The sequence below is a fragment of the Macaca nemestrina genome, chromosome 11 (assembly GCF_043159975.1).
Source record: "Macaca nemestrina isolate mMacNem1 chromosome 11, mMacNem.hap1, whole genome shotgun sequence".
In the NCBI taxonomy this organism is placed as follows: Eukaryota; Metazoa; Chordata; class Mammalia; order Primates; family Cercopithecidae; genus Macaca; species Macaca nemestrina.
Window position 1 is genome coordinate 53,358,236 of NC_092135.1, and position 16,781 is coordinate 53,375,016.

Genomic DNA, 16,781 nt, shown 5'->3' on the forward strand with positions numbered 1-16,781 from the left:
TATAATATTTTAACCTTACAGGGTTACCTATGTTTTGCCTTTAGAGATTTTTTCAGATATCAATAATAGGTGAACATTTTCTACATTCCCCTCATGCCATTCACAAATGTGATTGGCGTGCTTGTCTGACTGCTCATCAAAGTCCTTAATAAAAGAGCCTAGCAAAACTTTTTGGGACCAGTTTGATTATTTTGCAAACCTAGAAATTCAATCAAGATGAAAAGCTTCAATTAATCTGAAGAACTATGAAATATCAAAACTCTTGTTTTTAACTCTGATGGTAATGAAACTTTACTATCATATATCCTTAGGTCTTTTGAAACAGCAGGCTTGCATCCCTGCATGCTAGTAATTATTTAAGTTTTTCATATATGTTTTATCTTTACAAAGATTGTAAACGATGATAAAGTTTTAAACGTCATCTGACTTCTCTCTTTAAATAAATTATGTTCAAAAGTTTCCAAAGGATTCTGTTGAAATGGATAATATTCCTAAAACTTCTAAATAGCCTTTATGGTACAGAGAATACCAGTACAATAAGCCAAAGTAACCACCAAAGTAGACTTGTAAGATGAATTAGTTCAATTATTGGTTTAAAATTAAGAATTTCCAGACATATACATCAGAAATTATTGTAATAATTTGTGTTATTTCAAGTGTTTCCTTCTCACCACTAACTACTCTTTCAGAAAATATCTATCTATATCTTATTGAATTTTAACACTTTTCCCTCCAATACAAACATCAAAACCTCAGGTGAGAAGATGTAGTTCCAGTAAACAAACACAAACATTCCGTTAAATATTCACCTGTGCCTCTGATTAAGTCATTTCATCTCTGTCAAGATTCCTTAACAGTAAAGTAAACTAATAGTATGTCATCTCTTTCAAGGGATTTTTTTTTTTTTTTTTTTTGAGTTAATGAGCGTGCAGTGAGCAATTTAAGGATCAAACATACTGGGCAAAAGACTAAATTTTTATTATAGTGGATACTCACAGCCTTATGTAATCTGCCAGTCTAAACCATGTGCTGCTTTGGCACATGCTTTACTGAAAATAGCAGACCAGTTTGTGAGCTGGCAAAATTTCAACATAGCAGATGGACATGCAACGAAATAACTAGCAAAGAGACCTTGTTTCAACATCAAATATGTTTCCGTAGGGCCAGATTCTTGGGCAAAGTTGTTTTAGCGATCTGGTTGCAACTAAGGTAAGATGGTACATTTCCTTTGCATTTAGCCTTCACTAACTGTTTCTATATATTTTAGGGAGTTAGTTCAGTTATTTCAGATACTGAAATATTTGTATTTGAAAATCACAATAACTTGAACTCTTTTAGTTTGGAATTTTGAAACAGCAGCAAAGGATGAGGTTTAAAGAATACTTGGATTGTCGCTTTATGAGAAACTATAATTATCTAGCTGGCCACTCAATAAAATGGTAGATTTCTTGAACACTGTATCATGATTCTTCAGTCAATGTTCCTTAACCTTGTGTCTGAAAGGAATGATGTTAACTGAGCTTTTTACTAAATGAGAATATTCCAGATATTATTGGCTAGCTCTTTTGAATGGTAACACATTCACATGGCAAGTTAAGAGTAAAAACTGTAAAAATTAATGGAAACATCAAATAATTTTCAGTTATTGTCAAATATTATAACAATTAAAACAAGAGAAATTTATGCTAAACATGTCTTTCGGGATAAACGAATGCCTTAAATTTAATAGTATAGTATATACATTAAATAAATAAATTATTTAAATGATTTGAATGCATGTTGTTCAGTAATGTTTAAATATATGATTTGTTATGGGTATACATTTCATTTCAATTCCTGGATACATTATAACCCATCAGCACTCAAAAGCTTTTTGAGCATTAAGAACAGCAACTAAAGTAATACATGCATATGATAAAAAAGCATCAGACAATAAAAAGTACAAGTTTTCCTCCTACTGGAAAACCACTAGCGCCTCTGAGACTATGTAACTGCTTAATAGTTTTAAGTATATTCTTTCAGAAACATTTGATATGTATGTTTTAAAATTTATAATAGTATTTAATATTTTTATATATTTTAAATAATGTCCTGAAACTCTGCATATGACAATTCATATTTTTGTTTTTAATAGCTTTATATTAATTATTATATAAAAGAACCTTAAGTTATCTAAACAGACCCACATTAGTGGCCATTTTAATATCTGGCAAGGGTCACATTACTGATCTTTTTCTGAAATTTCCTGGATATTGTCACATATTTATTTTCCTAGATGAACCCCAGTGTTATTTTGTCAAGTGTTCCTCCAGATAAAAAGGCAGATGGAGTTTTCATTTCTATTGAATAGTATTTATGAATTTAATTTAGGGAGAATTATAAAAACACAGTTTTTAATCAAAGAACATGATTTTTTTTACTATTCATTCAAGATTATTGATATCTTTCAGTTATATGTTTGTCATTCAATATATCAGATTTGTAATCTTTTTTTAAAATAAAGTCAGTAGATTTCTAGTTAGCTATACTCTTGATTATTATTATCATTGATGCTAACCTAATTAACAACAGAACTTTTTCTTTCTATCTTAACCTGCCACTGTTTGTATACAGGAAAGCTGCTGTTTATATTAATTGGCTAATCATTCACTTTTTTTTACATTCTTTTATTATTTGTAGATTGTGGTATATTCTCTTGCGTTTTCTTGCTTATATAGTCATAACATCCACAAAAAGTGTTAAATTTCTATTCTCCTTTCAATTTTATATCCTGTGCATTTCCTTCTCTTCTCTAATTGCACTGGCGAGAATTTCCAGAATATTATTCAATAATACTGGTAAAGTAAGGATCTGTTTCATTTCTATCACTTTAATAAAATATGTTTAAGTTGTTAAGCTTTAGGTTGGCATTGGTTTGTGATAGCTCAATCCCTGTTATATTATTCTATGAAGATATAGATATTAATTTTCTTCTATGAAGGTATCTATTTTCATATAATATTAAGGGTTTATTTATTTAGTTAGTTTGTTTATTTTAAGAGGTAGATTTTACAGTTTCTTTTCAATTATGTATTTCTCCTCACCTTTCCCATGAATTTTACACTCCACTGAGTTTAAGTTGAACCATGTTACTTGATTGGACCAACGATACATGGGTAAAGACATTTTTAATGGGTTTATGTTGTTTTACTAACCCTGATCCTGTGACCTATACCATGGGGGCCACATGGTCTAGATAAGTTACTCCTTCAGCCTGAATCCAGTCAGTTCAGCCCAGCTCAGCATTGCCTAGTAGAGTTCATAGATTACAGCCATAAAGCAACCCACAGAACTCACAGAATGTGAGTGAGGAACAGAGTAGCTAAATATTTATTTGGTCTTATCGATAACTAATTTCAATCTTAATAAGTGTCTTTGTGTATATGTTAGTTACCATATTATTTTAGTATGTTTTCTGAAAAGAAATAATCTTTATATGTCTAAAATGAAATCCATCTGCACACAGAATGTAATTTTTTATATACAGCATAAATAATATGCTTTAAAAAAAATTTTTTTAACATTGAATTTTTTAAAAAAATTCTAATTATTTTTCAGACCTGGTCAGTAGGAAGTACTTTTTTGCAACTTGATATCATTTCAATAAGTAATATTTTTGTATTGCTATTTTGGTTTGCTGGTTTGACTTTTGTGTCTTCGTCCAGTTTTGCCATCAGTGCTATGATAGAGTCAAAAAAATCAATTTAGAAGCTTTGTTCTTAAAATTATGTTTTGGATACATTTAAATAGCATTTTAATTTGTTTATTCACTCATAATACAGGCCTTTTTTTTTTCTTTTTGTGAGTGGTTTGATAAATGTTTTATTATCATCTTAGTTTACTGGTCTATTAGAAATTCAGGTGTATTTTGCTAAAGACTCATTTCACTTAAATTTTCAAGTTTATTTCTATAGTGTTTTACAAATTACTCTTTTATAATTTTTATTTTGTTCTTATTGTTATTTCTTCAACTTCATTTTATATATTCTTTATTTGCTTAGACTACGTCTATTGATCCCTGCTTTTATTCTTGTGTATATATTGCCTAATCTCTGCAGTGGCCAAAAAATTTTTTAAATAGAAATTATACTAATTATCCTTCTGATTAATCATAGCTAGATGATTTTCATTGAAACTGCCATTACCATACCATCTTGGAACACACTTCTATTCCCTCCATTAAATCTGGCTTTCTTTCTGGACTTGGAAAACATCAAGCTTACCCCTGCCTTTGGGCCTTTGCATTTGTTCTTTCCTCTACTTAGAATATTCTTCCTCCAGAACACAGGCTCTCAACTGTGTCTATACACTGAAATAACCTGGAGTGTTACAAAAGAAGACTGATGCCAAGAACCTGCCCTCAGATATCCTGATTTAATTGATGTGAAAGCAGCTTGAGAAATGAGATTTTAAAAACTCTTCAGGTGCTTCTAATGTGTGGAAAACCATGGCCTTAGGCCATTCTCATCCGTGACTCTCAGCCATGGATGAGAATGAAAATTCCAAAGCCCAAAGGGGTATAATATAAAACAGTGCATGTGCTCCAACCCAAATTGACGAAATAAGAATTTTGGAGATTGGATGAGGGAACAGTCAAGAGTATTTTTTAAAATTTCTTGGATGATTCCAATATGTAGCTAGGGTAGAGGAATACTGTCTTAAATGTTTTTATAATGGCTCCTACCTGCTCTTAGATAACAATTCAAAAATTACTGGAGAAAAGTTTTACTTGACCGTATTATGTAACATATCTCCATGTGATGAGTCCTTAACCGCCATATAGATTATATCTATTTTTTAGAACTTACCACTATTAAAAGGTATTTTATCCATTTATTCATTTATATATTTTGTGTCTGATTTCTTCTGCTGAATTGTATTTTTCATGTATTATTAATTCTTATGACCCAACTGCCTAAAAAATAAATTTAATTTAACAAATTGTACTCTCTTTATTTTATTTAGTAGAATTGATAAAATCTGTTATTAATATTGCTACATTTTCAAATTTTTTTTATGCATTTTTTCTCCCCCATACTGAGTTTGTACCATTGTATTATTGCTTTAGGTGACTCCTGTATATAGTACAGAGTTGGTTATAGTTCCAACTAGTCTTGAAATTGAGAGAACGTTTCAGTTGTTTGTTTTAGTCTTTTGGTATGTAGATGGCTTTTTTTGTTAATATTTATACCTGGTAATTTTCAAAAAATTACAGATTAGCATTAGTTATGAATTGGGTGGTTGCAAGAAAAATATCACCCAGTTTTTTTTGTATAAAGAAGAACTTCAGTGAAAATTTAAGCATTGTTGAGAAAAATTGCAAAGCCAAGAAAGACTTTCAGGCATAAGTGTTCCTAGAAATGCATTACTTTGTAAAAGATCAGATAGTTGTGGGTGTGTGGTCTTATTTCTGGTTTCTTTATGCTGTTCCATTGACCTATGTGTGTGTTCTTGTACTAGTACCATGCTGTTTTGGTTACTGTAGCCTGGTAGTAGAGTTTGAAGTTGGTGGCGTGATGCCTCTAGCTTTGTTCTTTTTGCTTAGGATTTTATTGGTTATTCGGGCTTTTTTTGGTACCATATGAATTTTTAAATAGTTTTTTTCTAACTCTGAAGAATGTCAGTGGCAGTTATATGGGAATAGCATTAAATCTATAAATCACTTTGGGCAATGTGGCTATTTTCACAATATTGGTTCTTCCGATCTATGAGCGTGGAATGCTTTTCCACTTGTTTGTGTCTGATTTCTCTGAGGAGTGGTTTGTAGTTCTCCTTGAAGAGGTTCTTCACTTCCCTTGTTAGCCGTACTCCTAGGTATTTTATTCTGAAAAGATTCAATACTTAATCAATGGTGCTGGAAGAACTGGCTAGCCATATGTAGAAAATTGAAACTGGACCCCGTTTTTACACCATATACAAAAATTAACTCAAGATATATGAAAGACTTAAATGTAAATCCCAAAACTACAAGGACCCTAGAAGAAAACCTAGGCAATACCATTTAGGACATAAGCACAGGCAAAGATGTCATGACAAAGATGCCAAAAGCATTTGCACATTAAGTCCTAAAGACAATATTTAAAATATTATAAGGAAGTTCACTAAAAGAGGGAAGGCAGTCTTAATTGCGACCAAAGATAATAAATGGGAGTCCATGTAACAGAATGACACTTAGGTTTACAGATAACTTTTTAAGAGCAACATAAGAAGACAAAAATTAATGGGAGAAAATATTTTTAAGGTGCTGGGAAAAATATTTATCACGTCTCAATTATATAGCTAATTTATTATTAAAAAGAAATAGAACATCTAAATCAGAAAGGAGAAAATAAAATTGCCTCTGTTTGCAGATATCATCTTATATATAGAAAATCCTAAAGATTCCACAAAAAGTGTATTAACTATAGATGATTTTTGTAAAGTTGCAGAATACAAAATCAATATACAAAAATAAGTAGTGTTTCTATACACGAAATAAACTATCTGATAAAGAAATTAAGAAAACAATTCCACGTAAAATATCATCAAAAAACACTTAGAAATAATTTTAACTAAAGAATGAAAGATTTGTATGATGATGGAAGAAGATACAAGTAAACGAAAAGGTAACTTATGTTTATGGATCAGAAGAATTAGCATTTTTAAAATATCCAACTGCACAAAATGATCTACAGATTTAGTGCAATCCCTATAAAAATTTCAGTGACAATATTAAGAAAATAGCACTATCCTAAAGTTCACACAGGACCACAGAAAACCTTAAAAAGCCAAAGCAATCTTAAGTTAAAAGAACAAATCTGGAGGCATCACACTACCTGATATCAAAATCATTTACTAAGATATAGTAAACAAAACAGGATAGCACTGGTACACTTCAATGGAACAGAGGAGAGAATGCAGAAATAGATCCAGTCATTTATGGTCAAATTATCTTCAACACAATTGCCCAGAACACACAATCTCTTCAAAAAATGGTGCTGGGAAAACTGGATATTCACATGTTGGTCCCATATTTTGGCTATTGTAAATAATGTGGCAATAAACATGGAAGTACAAAGATCTCTTTGACATACTGATTTCATTTTTTTAAAAAAATACATGTTCAGTAGTGGGATTTCTGGGTAACATGGCAGTTCTATTTTTTAAACTTGGTTTAAATGGTTAAGGAAAATGTGATATATACACACAATGGAATACTATTCAGCCTTAAAAAAAAAAGAAAATTCTGTCATTTGTGACAACATGAGTTAACTTGGAGGATATTATGCCAGGTGAAATGAATCGAATCACAGAAAGACAAATGCCTCACTATTTCATTTATATGTGAAATCTAAAAAGTTTAACTCATAGAAGTGGAGTAAAATAGTGGTTACTGAGTGAGGTGGTGGGGGACGGGGAGGTGGTCAAAGGACACAAAATTTGAGTTGTACAGGAGGAATAAGTTCAGGAGATATATTGTAAAACATAATAATTGTAATTAATAACAATGCATTGTATAATTGAAAATTCTTAAGAGAGTAGATTTTACATGTTCTCACCATAAAAAAGACAAGTATGTGAGATAATGAATATGTTAATGAACTTGATTTGCACATTCCATTAAATATAACTTTATTGGCACATCATGCTTTTTACCCTACAAATATACAAATTTTTTCCAGTGATAAAACCAAATATTTGTTTTTAAAGAATGAAAATGAGATAGGAACAGAAGAATACTTACATGCCAGTCCCAAAAGAATGACTATATGATATAAATCAGAAAGAAAGAAATTAATAGAAAGAAAAAGGAATGAGATATACAAAGCAAAGATGAACAAATTATATATAATATTATATATATAATATATATATATATAAAAGCAGGTGGGTAAAACTAAATAATTCTGACAGTACAAAACAATAATTTTTGTAACAATCATGAATATTATACTGATTAATAAAGAACAAACATAAAATGTAACAGTTTTGGGAATTAAAAATTTTGGATATTTTTGTGAGAATGGGAGAAATAATTAGTAACATTAAACTTTATTAAGTATATAAGTTAAGAGTTTAATGCTTAATTTTCTTAGTAATAGAGGTAAAATGTGGAATAGATTAAATTTGACAAGTTGAAGATTACAAAAGGAAAATGGTAGGAAAAGAAAGCAATTAAAAGTAAATATTTAAATAATATGATATAAATAATAAAAATCAATAAATGCAACAAATCTGGTTTGACCAAACCTGGTATTTAAAATAATTTGTAAATAATCCTAGTTAACATAAATAAAGCTGTTATAGTTCTAGTAGTTTAAAAATAAATATACTTAAACAGTAAGAAGAAAATTCCAGAAAATAAATATAACAATTCCAAAGTTTTGTTTTATTTAACTAGTTCCAAATTCATACAGAGCATTAATTAGCATAATTATCAGGAGAAATTGACAAATCCCCTTGTATAGATTTTAGTATACTTATTTTAGTTATTGATAAATTAAGTAGAAAAAAAATCAGTAAAAATATAGATTTGAACAACATGGTGAACAAATATTAAGTTCAAACAAACATATATAATGCCTATATTTATAATGTAGAGAATTTGAATTTTTGTAGCCCACAGTAGTAGACTTGTGAAACCTCATCAGGTTCTAGGACACAAAATACATATTTTCACAAAAAATGGCATGTGGGAGTAGTTGTATAGGATAGCTTCTCTAAGCTGAAAAGAACTAAGGGAGAGTTAAGTAACAATATAGCCTAAATTTTATGTAATAACCTACTATAAGTAAACAGTGGATTACATGAGAAATTGTAATGAAACCTAGGAAACATTTAGAATTATACGATAATGAAAATGTTACATGTCAAATATGTGCAATGTTGCCAGTTTAAAAAAATAGCTAAAATCCTACAAATGTGTATAAAAAGATGTAAAATCTAGATGGTTTCTAAAAACTGTAACTTACCCACCCTACTCATGAAAAAATAGTACCTCTGTATATCCGTATCTGCAAAATCTATACCTAGTCCCTCACTCAAACAATAGGCATTCCCATATATGTTTTATAAACATATTATGTTTTGCATTTAAGCAACATGAAGCCCAATATTATATAAATTCTTCTAGAGTAAAAAACTCAATGATTACCAAATAATTTTATAAGGATAGTATAAGTTTTTATAGCAGACAATGCAAGAAGTATATGAGGAAAGATGACCAAAACTAATTTTATATATAAACATAGTAAAATAATCTTTAAAAACATACCAAATCATAATGTTCAAAGTTGATTTAACATTTAAAAATCTATTTCAACCAACACATTAAATATTAAAGTAGAAATGAAAATAGTTAATTTCAATAAAGAATAAACCATTAAATCACATTTACATTTTGTAACACTAGAAATAGAAAAATTTTTCTTCATGAGTTTTATTTACCATAAACTTACACAAACATTGTTTTTCAAAGCAAATGTAATAGTTTCCTTTAAATCCATGTACAAAGCAAGTATGTATTGTATCATACTTCTATTCAGTATTGCATTAGATATTCTAAACTATGAAATAAGTTTTAAAATTTAGAAATTAAAGAAGAAACAGAAAGGGATGTTTTCAGAAAAGGAATTGTCTACCTAAAAACCCAGACACATCTACAGAAATATTAGTAGATGTAAGTTATTTTAAATTGAAGTTATATTTTTATGTCAGTAAAATATTATTAAAAACTTTATGATTTAATAAATGGAGCATCTTAGAAAAGTAACAAAGCCTATAAGATATTCAAGATTAATTCTAACATCAGTGGATATTATAAAATTTAGACACAGAAGATAAGATGCAAGTTAAGTTTAAAGATACACCATGTTTATGAATGGGAAAAGTCAATATCATGATGAAAATTCTTCCACTATTACTTGCAATTTCAAGTGAATTCACAAAAGTTTATTTTACAAACGTTCTCAAGCTGATCATATTATATATTCAAGAATAGGCATAGTGAATTTGAAAAAGAGGAGCAAGATTGGGAGACTTCTACAATTTAGAAGACTAAATATAGTGCTAATGAAATTCTGGTAATTCATCATTGATAAAAGGATGAAGATACCAATGATTCGGACCCATACATATACAGAAATTTGATGTATGCAAATAAATGCATTTAAAATCAGTGGGACAGATGAATTATTCAATAAATTTGACAGAACAATTGTTTAACTCCCCCACGCAAATGGAAAGAAGAATATTAATATTCTCACCTTTAAAACATTCTCAAAAGTAAATTCTAGGCGAACTAGTCACCTAAGATTTAAAATACAAAAAGTAAACATTAAGAAAGAAGAAAAAGAGAGAAATATACAAGCCACAGAAGAGATACATGCAACACATGCAACTTTCAAAGAATTAATATTATGAAACTCACATACAGAGTAAGAGAAAAAAAAAAACAAGGAAGTAAAATAAGTGACAAAGATGTGAATAGGAAGTCACATAAGTTGAAATCCAAATGGTCAGTTAATATAAAATAAGACATTTAACTTCACTATTAATCAAGAACAAATAAATTAAACCACAATCATATATCATTCCATAGCAATCAGTTTAGAAAAATTTAAAAGGATTACAAAGAGGGATATATTAGTTCTCTCATACATTTCATAAGGGAAAAAAAGGAACAAAAAAATAAATACTAGAAATGGTGATGCCTTTCCTTGCCACCAAAAATTGTCATGAACCATGCTCTCTAGAGACCCTAATCCCCCATCACAGTGCTTGGACTTTACTCAGTTTTGTTCTTTGTCAAATGAATAATGATTCCCATTCTAGTTGCTCACAGATACCTCATCTGTACTCTGAAAAATGTTATTGACTTTTCTCATGCTGAAAAACAAGAGATAATAATTACATCATGGCTTTAAATTTAAAATTATGTACAATTTCTGAAACTAATATTTATTATTTACATTCAAGATTCAGTTTATCAACCAGATTTTTAAAAATTGAAAGAAGCATGAAACTAAAAGGAAATAAAATGACATCAATTTCTCCAAGCCATTTTCCCATTCCCCCTCGAACAGCCCTATTTTTTTAAAAAAAAAATTACAATGTTAAGTAAGGTATAATCTTTAAAAAAAATCAACCTGGAGGTATAATTTATGTATAATAAAATGCATTCATTTAAGTGATAAATTTTGACAAATGTATTCACTTATTTAACCACTGACACAATTAAGATATAGAACATCTTCATCACCCCAAAGAATTCCCTCAACTCCCTACGTAGTCATCTCCTCCCCTAGATGCTACAACTCCCTTCATTCCAGATAATCTATAATTTGTTTTTTTTACACTAGATATTTGCCTTCTCTATAATTTGATATATGTAGAATTATATAGTATGTACTCTTTGATGATTGAGTCCATTTGAGTAGCACAATGCTTTTGAGATTCATCTGTATTACTTTTTAAGCCAAATAATACCTTACATGGCAATGTCACAATTTATCTATTCCCTCTACTTTACATGTACATTTGGTTTGCTTTTAGGTTTTGGCTATTATAAAGAAAAAAGCTATGACTATTCCTGTAAAAATCTTTGGGTACAGTTTATTTTATTTTTTCTTTACATTTACTTTTAAAATAAATAACCAACTCAAAAATATTTAAAGGAAAATAATGAATAGTCTTTCTCCAGCTTGGCCCAAATAACTACGTTTAGTGGGTTCTTTACTCTTCCAGATGATTGCCATGCACATAGAAGCCCACAGAGCTCAACGTACTTTTTTCTTTCCCTTCCTCATCCCCAAAGAAGCATTCCACATGTACATTTCTGTAACTTGTTTATTTTTTACATTTACTTATCTTTAATCAATATAAAACTTTTTTTGATGTAAATTTGAGTTTTAACACTCAGATCTACTCTATAGATTTGAGTAACCATTACCACATCAAAGAGATGAAATAGTTTTCTCACCCCATAAAATTTCCTGTTGCTATCACTTCACAATCAAATTCCTTCGAGCATCTCATCCCTGACAATCACTAATGCATTCTCCATCACTATGGTATTTTTGAGAACCTAAGTGGAGCCATACAGTAAGCAACTTTTTGAGACTAGTTTCTCTCACTCAGAGAAATGTCTCTGAGATTCATCTAAGTTGTTGTATATATCAATAGTTCGCTTCATATTTTTAAAACTTTCTTTCATGGATGGCTTTAATTATAAAGTTTATTTTCATGCATTTAAAAATATTTTAATGAACTCTTCATTTTCAGACAGTTTCAGATTTACAGAAGAATACGAAGATAGTATACAGAGTTCACATAGCCCTCACACTGTTTCACCTGTTATTAATATCTTGTAAGGGTATGGTATATTTTCACTGTTAAGGAACCAATATTTAAAGTCCATACATTATTCATGTTTCCTTCATTTTAATCTAATGCCGTTTTTCTGTTTCCAGGTCTCATTAATGATACTACATCATGTTTACTTGCATTGTCTTCTTAGGTTCCTCTTTGCTGTGGCATTTTTCTCAGATTGTCCTCAGTTTTGAAGATTTTAACAGTTTCAAAGAGTACTGATGAGGTTTTTTGTAGAATGTCCCTCGATTAGGATTTGCCTGATGCTTTTCTCATAATTACAGTGAGGTTATATGAGTTTTGGGGAGGAAGATCATAGAAGTCTACCTTTGTCATTTCTATCACACCACATCAAGAATACGTACTATCATGAGTTAATACTATTGATGATAACTTTGATTATCTGGCTAACTCATCCCTTTTTATTACTATTCTATTTTATGGATGCAACACAGTTTTTTTATCCAATCACTTCCTAAAAGACATTTAGGTCATTTACAGTTTGGAAGATTATGAATAGTGCTGCTATAAATATTCATGTACAGTTTTTGGTGAGGACATAGTTTTCCTTACTTTAGGGTAAATACTTTGTAGTGTGACTATTGAGTCACAAGGTAAGCGTAGATTTAACTTTACGAGGACTTGCTACACTATTTTTTTTAAAATTATACTTTAAGTTCTAGGGTACATGTGCACGACGTGCAGGTTTGTTACATATGTATACATGTTCCATGTTGATGTGCTGCGCCCATTAACTCGTCATTTACATTAGGTATATCTCCTAATGCTATCCCTCTCCCCTCCCCGCTCCCCACAATAGGACCCAGTGTGTGAGGTTCCCCTTCCTGTGTCCAAGTGATCTCATTGTTCAGTTCCCACCTATGAATGAGAACATGCTGTATTTGGTTTTCTATTCTTGCGATAGTTTGCTTAGAATGATGGTTTCCAGCTGCATCCATGTCCCTACAAAGGACACGAACTCATCCTTTTTTATGACTGCATAGTATTCCATAGTGTATATGTGTCACATTTTCTTAATCCAGTCTGTCACTGATGGACATTTGGGTTGATTCCAAGTCTTTGCTATTGTGAATAGTGCCTCAATAAACATACGTGTGCATGTGTCTTTATTAGCAGCATGCCTTATAATCCTTTGGGTATATACCTAGTAATGGGATGGCTGGGTAAAATGGTATTTCTAGTTCTAGGTCCTTGAGGAATCGCCATACTGTTTTCCACAATGGTTGAACTAGTTTACAGTCCCACCAACAGGCTACACTATTTTTCTAACTGTACCATTTGGCATTTCCACCAGAAATGAATCACAGTTTCTGTTCTTTATTGTTACCAATTTTGTTTTAGTATTTTCTTTACAAAAGTTTTAGCCGTTTTACTATGTGTATAGTGCTACCCCATCATGGTTTCAATTTGCATTTTACAAACAGCAAATAATACAAAACTTTTCATGTGATTACTTGTCATCTATGTTTTCTTTGATGAAGTAACTGTCATTTGTCTATTTTTGAAAGTTAGTTATTTATTCTCTTTCTGTTGAGTTTCCGTACTTGATTTCTCCCATTGTTGCTTGTATTTTCACCCTCTTAACAGAGCATGTCTTTCATGGAGAAAAATATTTTAATCTTAATGACCAATTTATTTATTTATTTTCTTTTATAGATCATTATTTTGCTAGCCCAAGATCTCAAAGGTATTCAGGAACTCTTTAGCAAGTCCTAAGTCTCAAAGATATTTTCCTATGGCATATTTTAAAAGTTTTTCAGCTTTATATTTTACTGTTAAATTAACAATCCATTTTGAGATAGTTTTTTTAGGTAAGGCATGAGATTCAGTACAAGGTTTTTGTTTTGTTTTGTTTTTGTTTTTGTTTTTTTTTCTATGGATATCAAATTGTTCCAGCACTATTTGTTGAAAAGATATCTTTGTTCCATTGAATCCCTTTGCACATTTATCAACAACAGTTGTCTGTATTTGTATGGGGTCATTATCTGGGCTCTGTATTCTGTTCGACTGATTTGTATGTCTATCTCTCTACCAATACCACACAGTATGATTACTATAGCTCTATAATAAGAATTTTGAAATCAGATTGAGAAATAACCCCTTCATCTTTATCCTTTTACAAAATTTTTTTGCTATTCTAGTTCCTTTACCTTGCCATGTAAGCATTAAAGTAAACCTGTTTATATCTAAAAAATATTTTGCTGGAATTTTGATAAAAATTGTATTAGATCTTTTTGTGAATAAATAAAAAATTGACATTTTTACTTACTGAGTTTTCCAATTCATTAACACTGTATGTCTCTCAATTTATTTAGATCTTCTTTGATTTCTTTTATGAGTGTTTTGTGGTTTTCAGTACATAGATTCTGTACACGTTTTATTAGATTTGTAGCTATGCCTTTTGATTTTTGAGTGAGTGTAAATGTTATTTTAAAAATATGTCCAATTAATTATTAGTACTATATAGAAAAAAATGTGTTTTTGCTTGTTGGCCTTGTATCTGATGGCCTTGCCCAACTCTTTCATTAGTTATGTAATTATTTGTATAGATTCCTTGATATTTTCTGTGCAATCATATCTCCTGCAAATGGGGATCTTTGTTTATTCCTTTCCACTCTGTGTATACTTTATTTCTTTTTCTTGTTATATTGAACTGTGTTAATTTTTCAGCATGATATTGAATGAGACTGGTGAGAGTGGACATTTTTGTCTTACTCCCTATCTTAGAAAAAAAGGACACAACAAAAAAAGAAAACTAAATACCAATATCCCTGATGAACATAGATACAAAAATCCTTAACAAAATGCTAGCTTACCAACAACATATTGAAAAGATAATCCACCATAATCAGGTGAGTTTCATACCAGGGATGCAGGGATGGTTTCACATATGCAAGTCAATAAATGTGATATACCACATAAAAATAATTAAAAATGAAGATCACATGATCATCTCAATAGACGCAGAAAAAACATTTGACAAAATCTAGCATCTCTTTATGATTAAAACCCTCAGCAAATTTGGCATACAAGGGACATACCTAAATGTAATAAAAAAACCATCTATGACAAACCCACAGCCGGCATAATACTGAATGGGGAAATGTTGAAAGAATTTTCTCTAAGAACTGGAACAAGAAAAGGATGCTCATTCTTACCACTTTTGTTCAATATAGTACCGGAAGTCCTAGCCAGAGCAATTAAACAAGGGGAAGAAATAAAGGGAATCCAAACTGCTAAAGAGGAAGTTAAATTGTCGCTGTTTGCTGATGATATTATTGTTTACCTAGAAAACCCTAAAGACTCCTCCAAAAAGCTCCTAGAATTGATAAATGAATTCAGAAAAGTTTCAGGATACAAAATTTAGTGTACACAAATCAGTAGCTCTGCGATACACCAACAGCAAGCAAGCTGAGAATCAAATCAATAACTCAACACATTTTACAATAGCTACAAATATATATATATATGTATTTTTGAATTCTAATTTTAGCCAAGTAATTTCCAGATTGTACAGTTTTGCATTAGAACCAGTAATGTCCCAGAGTTTCACATCTCTGCCATTATTTGCTATTGTCAAGCTACTAAATTTTAACCCCTCAACAGGGCATGAATAGCAGTATCTCACCGTGCTTTCAATTGCTTGTTCCTTCAGTTTGTATCTTGTTTTTTGATGAATATTGATAGAGAGATCCTTTGCATTTGGTTTTCAGCCAGTCAAAATCTTCTTTTGTGAGGTGCTCATGAAAACATTTGACTCATCTTCAATTGCTTATTTGTTATTCTTATTGTTGACTTGTAAGTATTTTTTACATATTCTAGATAGTTCTTTGACACTATGTTTGCAGGTAGTTTCTATTAATTGACTTTTTATTTTCACAACACTGTCTTTTAAAGAACAGCTGCATTTAATGTTAATAAAGTGAATTTATCATATTTCTATGATGCATATGGTTTTAATGTTCTAAGAAATCTTTGCCTATCCCTTTGCCTGTGAAAATATTCTCCACCCCTGCACACACTCCACTGAAGACAAAGACATTTATACATTTGTATTTTGCTTGAATTTTTTACTCCTAATCACTCTCTGATCAGTATCCATGTTGTTATAATCTGGAATAATATTCCAAATTGCTGTTAAAGTAATTATTTAATAGTATCAATATTTATTTACATCTAACATTATGTTTAATTGATATATGTGTTGTCTACAGCCAAACCACCCTGAACACACCAGATCTCGTCTAACTGATATGTGTGCTCTTCACTGCCTCTTGAAACACCCATTTTATTCTGAATCCACTTTTCTTTTTTTTTTTTTTTTTTTTTTTTTTTTTTTGCTGAAATACATTTTCTATTAATGTGTTTAACAG

At 30.3% G+C, this 16,781-nt stretch overlaps 1 long non-coding RNA gene across 3 annotated transcripts in view; it reads left to right on the forward strand.

Moving 5' to 3' along the window:
• Nucleotides 1–1,119: 1,119 nt before the first annotated feature.
• The window catches only part of LOC105493229 (uncharacterized), a 125,597-nt gene continuing 109,935 nt past the window's right edge, over nt 1,120–16,781 (forward strand). For all 3 annotated transcript variants that reach the window (XR_011609782.1, XR_011609784.1, XR_011609783.1), the window contains exon 1: nt 1,120–1,209. This is a non-coding gene — a long non-coding RNA (uncharacterized lncRNA). The remainder of the gene's footprint in view (nt 1,210–16,781) is intronic.